The sequence below is a fragment of the Symphalangus syndactylus genome, chromosome 10 (assembly GCF_028878055.3).
Source record: "Symphalangus syndactylus isolate Jambi chromosome 10, NHGRI_mSymSyn1-v2.1_pri, whole genome shotgun sequence".
NCBI lineage: Eukaryota > Metazoa > Chordata > Mammalia > Primates > Hylobatidae > Symphalangus > Symphalangus syndactylus.
The window spans coordinates 79540298-79552866 of NC_072432.2; the positions used below are offsets into that span (position 1 = coordinate 79540298).

Consider the following 12569-nt stretch of genomic DNA (forward strand, 5'->3'; position numbering starts at 1 on the left):
GTAAGAAAATGAAGGTTATAAATAATAAATTTTATAGTTGGTTAGAAAGTTTAAGCCATCTCTAAGAGAAAAAGTATAGCAACTATTACATATAAAGGCTGAAAGTTAATGTTAGGTTAGCTCCTATTCTAATGGCTAAGTCCTATTCTACTCTATCACGTGATTGAGATGTTAAAATTGGGTTTCTATATATGAAGGAAGTCATCAAAGCTTTGAGGTCTGCCTTACATTTCCAGAATACTCGTGAAAGAGATAGAGCATTGAATAGAATTCTCTTAGGGAGGAAACCAGAGGCCTTTGTAGTTTCAGGCTATGAAACAGGGATAGGAGAAATTAAAGACGGTCTTGTAAGTAGAGTGTTTAAATAATTATTTTCCATTCAACACAGAATGTAACAGTAAAAGAGGGTTATTAATAATTATACTTAGATAATAGGATAGAACTCTCGAGACTGTTCCAAACTATCACTAGTAGTCATTCCATTTATCATTGTGAACATGATTTTGCTGACCTCTCATGTAGAGCCAGAATATACACAACTGAGCACACTGCTTTCACTATTGCATCTTCAAAGAATTCACATTTTTTGCCCCGTTTTATCATCTATCTGAAAACTTCAACTGAGGATCCTTGTGATGGAGTAAGCCTTCTTGGCAAGTGTCAGCAGAATTCACTGTGTAATCTTGCGCTATGGGAAAAATAAACAAGTGAACAGTCTTAGAAGCTTGTATATTACTTTGCACCAGACACTTCTGGTAGAGGTCACAGTAGTATCAGGTGGACTGTAGTTCACAATGCTTGAGTGGAAAATATCATCCTAAAATCTATAATATTAATAACACCAGGATAGTGTCATTACATGGATGACTTCTTTTAAATTTCATGGAACTTTGACTGCCATAAGGTCTCCCTGTATCAGAAGTGACATGTAATCTTGAAATCTTGATTTGTGGGGTGCCAACCAGGCATTGCAAGCATGATACTCTGACCAAGATCATCCCTTACCATCTTCTCTCTCGTGTCATTCCAGGTCTGCCACTGCACATAGACTCAAGGGTTACAGAAAACTGAGACTTTTTTTCAGATTAAAAAATTTAGTAATCAGCAATGTAATTCAGGAAATTATTTTATAAATATGTCGTTACAATGTATAGATTCAAATACAAATACATAATTTGTGTCATGTACCACAACTCGTCTCTAAATTGAATTTAAAAGAAATGAATAGACTATATGTGATCTTTTTGCTATCAGTCAACATTGTGTTAGTTTTTAGTCATTCTATTATTTAATTTTCTGTTATTTAATTCCACTATTTAACATTCTGTTATTAATTTTTCCCAACTACGATTTTGATGTTATACTCATCTAGGTCCCACATGCAACATGCAAAACAATCAATCAACTGTCCGGTATTTCTTTGATGGTATATTGTGTTCTTGCTTTTGACCTGAAAAAATATGTCCATCTAAAGTTACTTGATTTTTATTGCTTTCTGATTTTGGATTTGTGCTACAGCTTATTGTATGAATAAACACGGCTGAATAGACAATTACTGAAATATATTTTCAAAGAGCAAATATTAAATGCTTTTACATGAGGTTTTATATTTTAATATATAAAATCACTTTGGGGTATATAAACTGCTAATTAAGCTCCTTAATTGATTCAAAATAATCTGTTAGGCAACTGTAAATATAACAATGTATGAAATCAGATAATTTTATGTTGTATGGATATTGACATTAAACATTATATAGCTTTGGGATCAAATATCATTTGAAATACTGCTTAACATCTAACCAACAAAATAAACAAAACCCTGAATGAATCAAACTTTAGCTATGATCCAATAATACATTTACATAAGCAAGTACTAAAACGATTATATGAATAATATATCAAAAATATTTTGGTCAGAAACATCTGAAAAAATAGAATTTGTATTATTACCTGCATATTGGTACCTGTAAAATCTTATAGCTAAAAAATAGTATATAAAGCCAAACATAATATATTTAATGCAACATTTTTGTGTTGGCAGTCCTAGTGGACTAATATTTTTGTGTCTTGGTAAGCCAGTATGGAATTTTTGTTTTAATTATATTTTCTTCTGAAAAAAATACATTACTGTGCTCTAATTTATGCCAAGCCCAAGAAAAATGTGATGGAATGAGGTATATATTTATGAAATTATATTATATGTAGAAAAGTAGCCATCAAGGGCAAAAAATATCTCTTCTCATACAGTTTGTTAAACCTTTTTAAATAGTATGCACATAGCCAAAATGCACATAATCAATATTTCCTTTTCTCTAAAGCTCTCTTAGGATATAAACTGATTCTGCAAACAGATGAAAATCCCATCCAATGAGGTTCAAAAAAGAAAATTTAGTGGTGGTTGAAAGTTAGGCCACAATAGCAATTAAATATTTTTCATTAATGTAATTATATAAACAAAACTTCAATCATATGGAGCCATTAAAACGATGACTGTGGTCACAGTAGCAACATAGAAAACATTATATAAAACATAGCAGGCCACCAAATAATATAGGCAGTTATAAGTTATAAGTTATACATTGCAAAATAACTTCTAATTTAACTTTTAAATTTAAAGATAGCCTTCTAAGTTTAAGACAACCTACCTGCAAACTGAACAATCAAACCATGCCCTTTCAAAAAGAAGATAGATTTGTTAATTGTGTATAGTAGACAAAGAAAAATGTTTACAACTACTCACTCACTTCTCCTACTCTTGGTTGCAGTGCAGGCTACTCATATAGCCTTTATATTCTACCTGTGGATGTAAAGTGGATCATAGCTCTCTGTATATTAGTGATTCTGCATGGAATACAGAGATGTTGGATCACACTCAAAGCTCTGTCCACACGTTTGCAAGATAAAAAGCAAAGAATCATAGGAAAGATGTGCCATGATGGACCTCAGTCCTTAGATGATGCTGTCTTTCCCCTACCATCGATAAGAGCATAGGCTACTGTTTACTTGTTGTTCCACTCAACATGAGCTCAGGAGCTTCGTTTTCATTGGGTTATCTCCCCTGATTACCCATTCAGAAGACTTGGTGACTAATTGTACTGACTCAGCTGTTCTATTTTACTTAGGAAAATAAAATTTAGCAAATATTAGAATTCAAAAGGTGTCTGCAATCTGATCTCATAAAAATTTACCATCTCTGATAATTTACTGAAAACAATATATTTCTAGTCAAAAGATGTTTAGGATGAATACTGCTTTTATTTCTTTAGCATAAGGTAATCATTTTTAAAAGTCTATACTTATTTTCCCATGTTGAGGCTGACAATTTCTTTCCTTTTCCCCTATTCAAAGGGAAAAGTATTTTTTAAACCAAATTTTAAGAAATCTTTCATTCACAATGTAAAAAAAGTTTTAATTATCCCCCAAAATTACTTTATGGAAACACAAAAGTATCATAGCAATGGTTAGCCTGGAATGGAATTATAGTACAATTAAAATCTGGAGTTGGAAACCTCTGAATTTGGTTCTTGACTTTACCACTTACTAGCTATGTGAGGATCTAATCTTTTTTGAACCTGTATGTCTTCTCACATAAAATTCGAAAAATACTATTTACCTTGAAGGGTTACTGTGAAAATTACAACTAACATATATAAAGCACCTTCTGGATACACAGTTAATGATCAACAAATGGTACCTATTTTATTTACTTTTAACTTTCCCAAAATGTGATACAATTATATATTTAAGAATAAGTCTAAGAAGACTTAAGTTTTTGGCATTAATAATCCAAAAGAAATATTCGCCCACTATATATTTTATTATATGTCCACTTAATTTCAAAAGCAATAGAAGTACAGTTGTCATAAACAAGTCCCATTTTTGTTAACACTAACAGCATCTGGAGCCAACACACCAGGATGTTGTATCTGATAAGATTTCCCTAAAGAATTTCTATTCTTTTTTTAATGTATATTATTTATTTATTTAATATAGATATATTTTTATTACACTTTAAGAAGACATTTATGCAGCCAACAGACACATGAAAAAATGCTCATCATCACTGGCCATCAGAGAAATGCCAATCAAAACCACAATGAGATACCATCTCACACCAGTTAGAAGGAAGTATTTCTGTTCTAAGTATGAGCACCTGAATTAAGAAACTATGATTTATTCTTGGTATTAGATCTATTCCCTTCTCACGAAGCCTTGCAAGTATATCTTTGTATTTATGAGCTCACCTGCCAAATAAATAAGGAAAAATCTGTCATGTTTAATTGAGGAAATAATTGTTATAACATGAATAATGTCTGCAACAAACAAAAGGAGAGTCTGGATTGAGGGGGCCTGTTTGAATGTCATGGCCTTAATCAAAGACCTCACACACTCCACCACTTTGAGATGGTATTGTGAACACAAAGTGCTAACTTTTTCAAATTGCTCATAATTTTTACAGAATTATTCAGCACAGCAAAAGGTTATAAGAGAATTGGATCTACATAAAGCAAACCTTCATATGAATATATACCACACCCACATGGGATGGGGTAAAAAATCATACTACTTTAATGTCTAAGGGACTTTCTGCCATGGTGACCTGGTCATCTCTGGTATGAGTGCTCTATTCCTAATAGCTGCATAGGATATTAATAGGTATTAGGTCTAACACGCTGGTTCTTGTCAGAGTAAGTTATAATGCCTTCAGCCAGAGACTCCACTATCCAGGTTTTGCAGCGCAAAAAAGTACAATGCATCCTTCTATTGGCAGCAAATGGCATGAAACAATGAAAGGTAAGAGTAAAATTTGTGTCCTAAGTAAGCCCTAACATGTGACTCCCAGATATGACTGGTCTACATGTTGGCTCCACTATTCACTATCCGTTAGGTTGAGGTTTTATGTGTATATAAATCTCGCAAAACTAATAAACTGATATGATTGCAGTAGATGTGATTAGTGCACATTTAACTAGGCTACCCTTACCAATTTGGCCATAGGTCTTATAAGTATGCAAATTAAACAACACTATTTTGTTGCTCATGATAATAGATAATTTGAGTTGTTTCCCTTAGCTACCTCTCATGGGTAGAAAATCTTATGCAGAGCCATTCTTTATTCAAATAGAATCTTTATTCCGAGTCTTGCTGAAGACTTTTCTTCTCTATTAACATTGCCCAGTTCTATAATACCTGTGTCTAATCTCCAGAGTGCACCAAAAAAGAAAATTCAGAGTGTCATTCTTGGAGAAAATTGAAGCCCAAATCTACAATCCCAACTTTGGCAGCTACTGTGTATTTATCTGGATCAGTTTTAACACATTTAATAAGATGAAAGACAGACATTCAAAACAGCACTATATATTTATGTCATTAGTCCTAGAAGGTAATCTAATTGTTTTAGCACCCACCACAGGAAGCAAATAGACAGTGCTGAAGTTAGCTATAAACTGTCTGTTAGGCACTAAGCAAAATAGGAGATTAGCATTTTGGATAAAATTTCACTTTCAATATTGTTTTATATTGAATACCTACTATTTGCCAGACATATTTGTAATCATTGATTGGTTTCTCAAGCTAAAACTGACAGAGAAAGTTAGAAATGAGGAAACTTAAGAGAGTACATATTGCACAATATTTCTTAAGAAATGACCTAGATAATTATTTGCTATGAAAATTGGAGCCATTGTTCAGACTACAAAGATAGGGCAAACATCCCATCCCAGCTATTTATAACTAGTTAATGTCAATTTGGATACATGTTTGTGTATGTCTATATCTATGTATGTTAGGCAATAATAGCACTGTAAGAACATTTCTGAAATCATTTGCAATGTTAATATTCCATGTATTGGCATTTGCTCTCTCATTCCAGATATACACATGCCCTCCCCTATACTAACATACATATGTACTTACTTATATGTTTACTTATATACTTAAATATTTACTTAAATATATATTAAACATGTATTTATATTTACTTATATATATTTGCACATATATATTCAAAAGTATTTTTATCAGTTAAAATCTTATTGAGTTTAATCATTTTGCAAGTATATGTTTCTTTTGAAATAACATTTGCATATTGAACTACTAAAACAAGGCTTTTTAAAATTTGACTACAAATGAAGAGATATAATTGAATTATACAAGGCTACAAGTATTCATCTCATATACACTTTAACGCAAGTTTTAAAAACTTGTATAAACAGCTCCTCGTTTCTAGAAAACTTGAGCAATCTGATAATAATATGGTGTTTTCTTATTGGTTTATCATAATGGCCTGGTCTGAGAGAATAAGAATTTCACTATGACAGATTCATCAGGAACAGGAGACACTCCAAATTTCTTTTTCTGTTGTTGTTTTTTGTTTTTGTTTTGCATATGGTGGCATTCTTTTCCTCCTTGGAGGCCTTGAAGTGAATTTTGTGATTATATGAGAGGAATTAACTTGAATGGAAATGAAAGTTTCTATTTAATATTTTCAGATCTTGATCTATTAGAAACAACAAAGAGTTAAAATGATAGTGTAAACCTTTTTCAAGGAAACCACTTAGTTTATTCCATGAAGGTATGAACTAAACATTTGAAATAGTTTTCAAAATATTTAACAAGGTTTGATTCTTCTGCTAAAACATCAGTGTTTCCTTAGTAGTCATGTTCTATGACAGTAAACATGTCTCTTATATGTTTGAGCTCAGGTATAAAATTGAGAAAAATTAGGCCATGTCAACAATCAAAATTCAGACATGTGCATGTATTGCTAACAGTCTGTGGATAACCTAATAGCGAGTAGACTGTCAAACAGTAAAGAAGAACTTTTGAGAAAAAAAGTCAACATAGTGGAATAATACATATTGATGGGTAAACTTAATTCAGCCCCAAACCCTGAGTGTTGGTGGAGGAAGTTGCAGTTTTGAACCCTCTGCCTTTCAGTGGCTCAGCTGCTCATCCTGGAAAGAGAAAAAAAAAAACCTCTTTCAAAAACGTCTCTACCTCTTTCAATGTGTCAACACACCATCTTTTCTCAAGCTGAGGTTCTTAGGAACTAGATATTGAGACAAAGATAGCATTTAACACTTATTTAGGGTGAGCAATCCCAGAAAATCCAGAATGAGGGAAGCAGGAAAGTAAAGCAGAGGAGGGGAAGGAAAATTGAAGTTGTTGTCTTATTGAGTTGATCTGAAGAGTCAGAAAAAACGTAGCTGGTTCCTCAGTGCCACCAAGGAAAATTGAAGTTGTTGTCTTATTGAGTTGATCTGAAGAGTCAGAAAAAACGTAGCTGGTTCCTCAGTGCCACCAAATATCTTCTGAATGTGTGAAATAATTTTCTGCATCTCAAAACAGTCTATGTGAGCAATACCAACTTACATGCTATCTTCTTCCTTTTTTTTCTTTCGTTGGTCAAGGGTCACCCAAAAGCACATTTACTCCACCATACTCTCAGGGTGTGGCTTACATTGGGAAAAGTATCTGACCTGGGTCCTTAAGTTGGTGTGGTTCTTTCCATAATCTGTGTAATGGAACTTGGTCCTAAGCCACATTTTGACCTCTGAGGGAGCCTAAATATTAAAGAGATGGAGACTTAGGATTTTCTGTAAAACAAATTGGCTGAGCAAAACACAATACAATATCACTGCTGCTGTAGCTGGTCCAAAGGCAATAATTAATATTAATCATAAATGTCCTTTACTGCCAATTCTATATTTTAGTGGAGTGAACAAGACCTTCATCACGAGATATATGAGCACTTATTTAACTTGCACATGCTGTTGAAGTTGCCAATGAGTTATCACTGGACAGAAAAATACTAGAGGATACTGTAATGAACTCCTGTATTAAAAACATATCTCCCTTTCTCCATCATGTATTTGCAATCCCAACTTGTCATAGTAATCAGGGTTGATTACCTCAGCCGATAGAGAAATTATTCTTCTGCCACTTGGCACAAAGAGTCCAAACTAGCGAAGTGGCAAACACAGCCTCCAGTTAGGTAAAACTCTTGTAGTGTACCTTCACAAAGGGGTTAACTTTTTAGAAAACATAGATTTTAAATACAGCAGAACATAATTTGGCATAAATGGAAAGCAAAAACTCTACAAGTAGATGATGAGAGTGATATGGAGAAGGGTCTATCCTTATTCATCCCTTAATTCCTAGACTTATAGTTTCTCAATATGAGGAAAATACCATCCTGTACTGTCCATTTTGATACTACCTTAACCATTCAACGTGGTTTGTCCAAGCTGCAGATTTAGTTGAGCTAAGTCTTCAGTAGGTCCTTCCAATGTTCAGTTAGTCATCTGCATCTGTGTGAAGAGGTGCATGATATATTTGATATGATTCTATAGGTTTGAGCCCATTAATTCATTCCCGGGCTATAAATGTGTCCTTTAATTCAAGGTAATATTGTGTGTGGTACCATTTTGATAGAAGAAGTATGGATGCCATTGACTAAAGGCATTGGTAAAGTCATTGTGAACAGACAAGATATCCCAACTTTTCAAGTTATGTAATATTTATTTTAAGAATAATTCAATGCTCCTTGTAAGTGAGAAATTATGATGTTTCAACAAACTACCACCCAATGGATAGCTGGTCTTTCTGAAAGGTGGTGTAGTCTCAAAAGCTCAACATCAGCCTCTACTACTGGCAGATTGATAATGTCAGAAGCTAGTCCAGATATGGTGAGGGTCTATATTGTTGGTGACAATTATTGCTCCATCCCTAGCCACTCTACCTGTGAGTCTGTGTTTACTCTAGGGTAAGCTGAAGACCAAAGCTGGAAACACCCACATGTTGACAAATCCTGTATATCCAGCTTTTGAAAGCCTTTTCTGCTTTGGAAGATCTCCAATTGGCATTATAAGTGAAACACAAAGATCTACGTGTCCAGTTTCATGCGTTCAGTCATATAATTCTTGTCCAAATCCCAAGTCTCAGGCCTCCAAGTCAAATTATTCTTCATTTCTAAGGCATCACAGCATAGCCATATATCAGTTTTCTTCTTCCTTCATAGCATAACCATAACTCAGCTTTCTTTTTCCTCCATGTTATATGGAAAATTACGTGTTCCCTAGCAGCTCTGTTCATGGTAAGTATTTCCCTCATATCTGTACTCAAGGCCAACTTGTGTAAGGACAGTAATGCAGCAGCTATTAATTCCAGCTCAGTCCCACGATTCATACCACGTCCCTGTAACGGTTCATATCCTTTCTTCTTCTATCAGTTAATTTTTGGGATTTTCCCATGAAGCTATATATGTGGCATTGTTGCTAAAGAGGTTGGAAATATGAAAGCATGGGACAATTACTCGTGATTATGAGGCAACTATTTACATATGTCTTCTGCAGCAGATCAGGCTACTGTTTGACTGTAGCACTACCAACACACAAGAGACTGTTGCTATGTTTGCTTACCCTTAAGCCTTTTGAAATTAGATGACATATGGCTACCCACAATCGTCGTCAATTAGTGTGTTATCAGGGGATCACCCTCCACATAGATACCAATAACTTTTTAGAGAAGAGAAAATAGTTCTTCTGAGATAGATATCGCCCCCTTTCAAGACCCAGGGTCTATGCTGCAACGTTCCTGACTCCAGATGCCATCATTATTTATCCTAGATACCGCTAGCAAGATTGAATCTATTTGGTCTTAAGATGCAGGTGATTTTTTTTCTTTTTTTTTTTTTGAGATGGAGTCTCTCTCTGTCGCTCAGGCTGGAGTGCAGTGGCGCGATCTCGGCCCACTGCAAGCTCCACCTCCTGGGTTCACGCCATTCTCCTGCCTCAGCCTCCCCAGTAGCTGGGACTACAGGCGCCCACCAACACACCCGGCTAATTTTTTGTACTTTTTAGTAGAGACGGGGTTTCACCATGTTAGCCAGGATGGTCTCGATCTCTTGACCTCGTGATCCGCCCTCCTCAGCCTCCCAGAGTGCTGGGATTACAGGCGTGAGCCACCGCGCCCAGCCTGGAGTCTGAATATTCTTAAGAGTAGTCTCTTACAATGGCCCTCACTTGACACTATCAATATTTGAAGTCACGCAATAAACGAGGTCGAAGAGTACAATAACATTTCAACTCTGTACCTTTTAGTGGCAGGAGATGCAAGGCGCAACTACTTGTCCTGGCCCTTAAGGAGGATAGTATAACATATCACAGACCACTGGCTTTCCAAGAAGTTCACAGGACCTTGTTTTGTGTGTGTGTGAGATTTGTTTTTCTCTTATCCTCTGCCAGGTCTATGTCTTCCTACGACGTCTAGGAAATTTTCCACTTTCTGGTCAGGTCCACTTAATATTATGCATTAATATAGTAGGCCAGCACAATGTTCTGTTGAATAAGTTCAGGACTACATAGTCACAGATAGCAGGACAGTTAACATAGATTTTTTATACTATTTTTCTTGCCCTGTAATTGCATATTGCTTTTGATTATTTCTAATAATGAGGACTGAATAAAAGCCTTCTATACATAAACAGCTTCATACCAAGTACCAATGTTTGTATAGATCAGCTCTAATGACATAGATAATATGTTATAATATAGTAAAATGACTACAATTCGGGCTACTACCTGAATAAGTTTAGACGTTATTTGTTAATTTTTCTATGTATTTTTTTTCTTTTCCTTTTTTCCTTGAAGAAGCCAGATGAGAAAATTGAATGAGGATATTGTGGTGATCACAACCATGCATGCTCAAGTATTTGTTACTGTGAGTAGTCTTTGTATGCCTCTGGGGTTTCAGTATCACTTCGTTTTTTTCTGTGGAGAAGGAAAATATTATAGATATCATTGCTCCCATATCAAGAAAATGCCAAAGGCTCTTGACCTCCCAATACTTTGCCATTCACTTTAATATCATCCCAAGTAAATACAGGTAAAAACTTCAGTAAATGGGATGCCAAGCATGTCAGGGATTTTTATCTTCACAATTAACACAAGCTTCACACCAAAATCGAGCCAGATGCTCGGTAGAAAACATATTTTCATTCATAGCTGAATGTTAATGTCCCGTAAGTAAAAAGTATATGCTGATTTACTTTGTCTTAACAGAAAATCTTTTTCCAAAATGGAGGAGATAGAAATGGAAAGGGTAAGCATGTTTAAAACTTTTGTAATTTTAAAAACACATTTGAAGCTAGAAGTTTTCACACTAGTTTCTACAGAATCTCTTGAGATGCAGACTACTCCTCTGAGTCTATAGATGAAAGTGCTGGCAGGAGGAATAAACAAGACTCCAAGGTGTCCAAACACATTTTGAAATTGAGCAGTTTCAGTATACCTGCTTTAAACACACAGCATTCTTGTCATATTTTTCTAAAAGAAAGTTTAGGTTTTTTTGTTAATGTTTTTTAAGCCACTGATCTGATCCAACATTTTAGTGTTCACTTTGGGCAATGATAAGTTTACTGAAATCTAACTTTCAAAGTTTATACATCAGACAACTATAATATATCCGATATATTCATGTATTAAATAGTTTCTTTAAAAATACATAGTTTTGCACTGCTTTTAAAGTTAGTATCTTGGGGAAAAAAACTGGTTTATTTAAGCCAATAGTCCTGAACTCTGGGGAAGTTATTAATCTTTCTTGTGTTTCAGGCAATATCGTATTAGTGAAGTGAAAGTTCTGGTGATGAGATTGCTATATTTTAGTAGATCTCATAGCTCATTTTCTCCTCTTGTGATTTGAAAAAGTGTGGAACAAAGTTTCACAGTATATAAAATCCTTATTCTATTTTCTAATAAAATTAATAATGTAGTTTATTTTTTCTGGAAAATATTTTTAAAGATAAAATTATAAATTACAAATATGCAAATACATGTTTCATTATCTTATAGCCACTTACCTTGAAAAGGACAGATGTAAATTTATGAAGAAGGCTATGGAAATAATGATTATGTTTATATGCTTCTCCATATATGGCACACATTTTCACAAGTCAGAAAAATATTCTTCTGTCAAAAATGTGAATAAGGGTCTCTACGAACTAAGCAAAATGTGAATAATATTGAATACAAATCCGTAAGACTGACAGATCAGCTTAGAATTATGTGTCACTGAATTAGCAGTGGGACAAAAGAGAAAGTACATAATTCATACAGACAATGAAGCAAGTAACCAACTCCAAAGCTAGAATAAAACTAAGTAGAATTGAAAGCTTTGCAGGAATAAAATTGCAATGGGCAGAAGAACAAATGGAATCTGACATTGTGACTTTCCATGGCCTAGATCTCTGTGACTGGAGATATCAAAAGATATATACGAAGTGTTAGTGAAAAAAAAAAAAATAAGGTTGCTAAACTTGGAATTGCTGGAAAGCAAATAATACTGAAGCAAAATCAGTTAATATGGCTGGGTGCCACAGTGATTTGCCATTGTCTTTCAAAATACGCTCTTTGTGGAAATGTTGAAAGGAAAAGTAACAGAGATGAGATTCAAACGTCACTTGAAGTTTTAGTTTTAACTTTGTGACAAATAGCCTCGCTATATAACCTTGGGTAAGTAACACGACTTCTTTGATTTTAGAGATTTTTTTATAAAATAAAGGTGTT

At 34.3% G+C, this 12569-nt stretch overlaps 1 long non-coding RNA gene across 1 annotated transcript; it reads right to left on the reverse strand.

Moving 5' to 3' along the window:
- Window positions 1-6677: 6677 nt before the first annotated feature.
- Window positions 6678-11997, reverse strand: LOC129491820 (uncharacterized). Its single transcript, XR_008660632.2, has 4 exons — window positions 11864-11997; window positions 10587-10775; window positions 10100-10343; window positions 6678-6959 (listed from the first exon to the last, which is right to left on the reverse strand). It is a non-coding gene; the product is annotated as an uncharacterized lncRNA (long non-coding RNA).
- Between the last annotated feature and the right edge of the window lie 572 nt (window positions 11998-12569).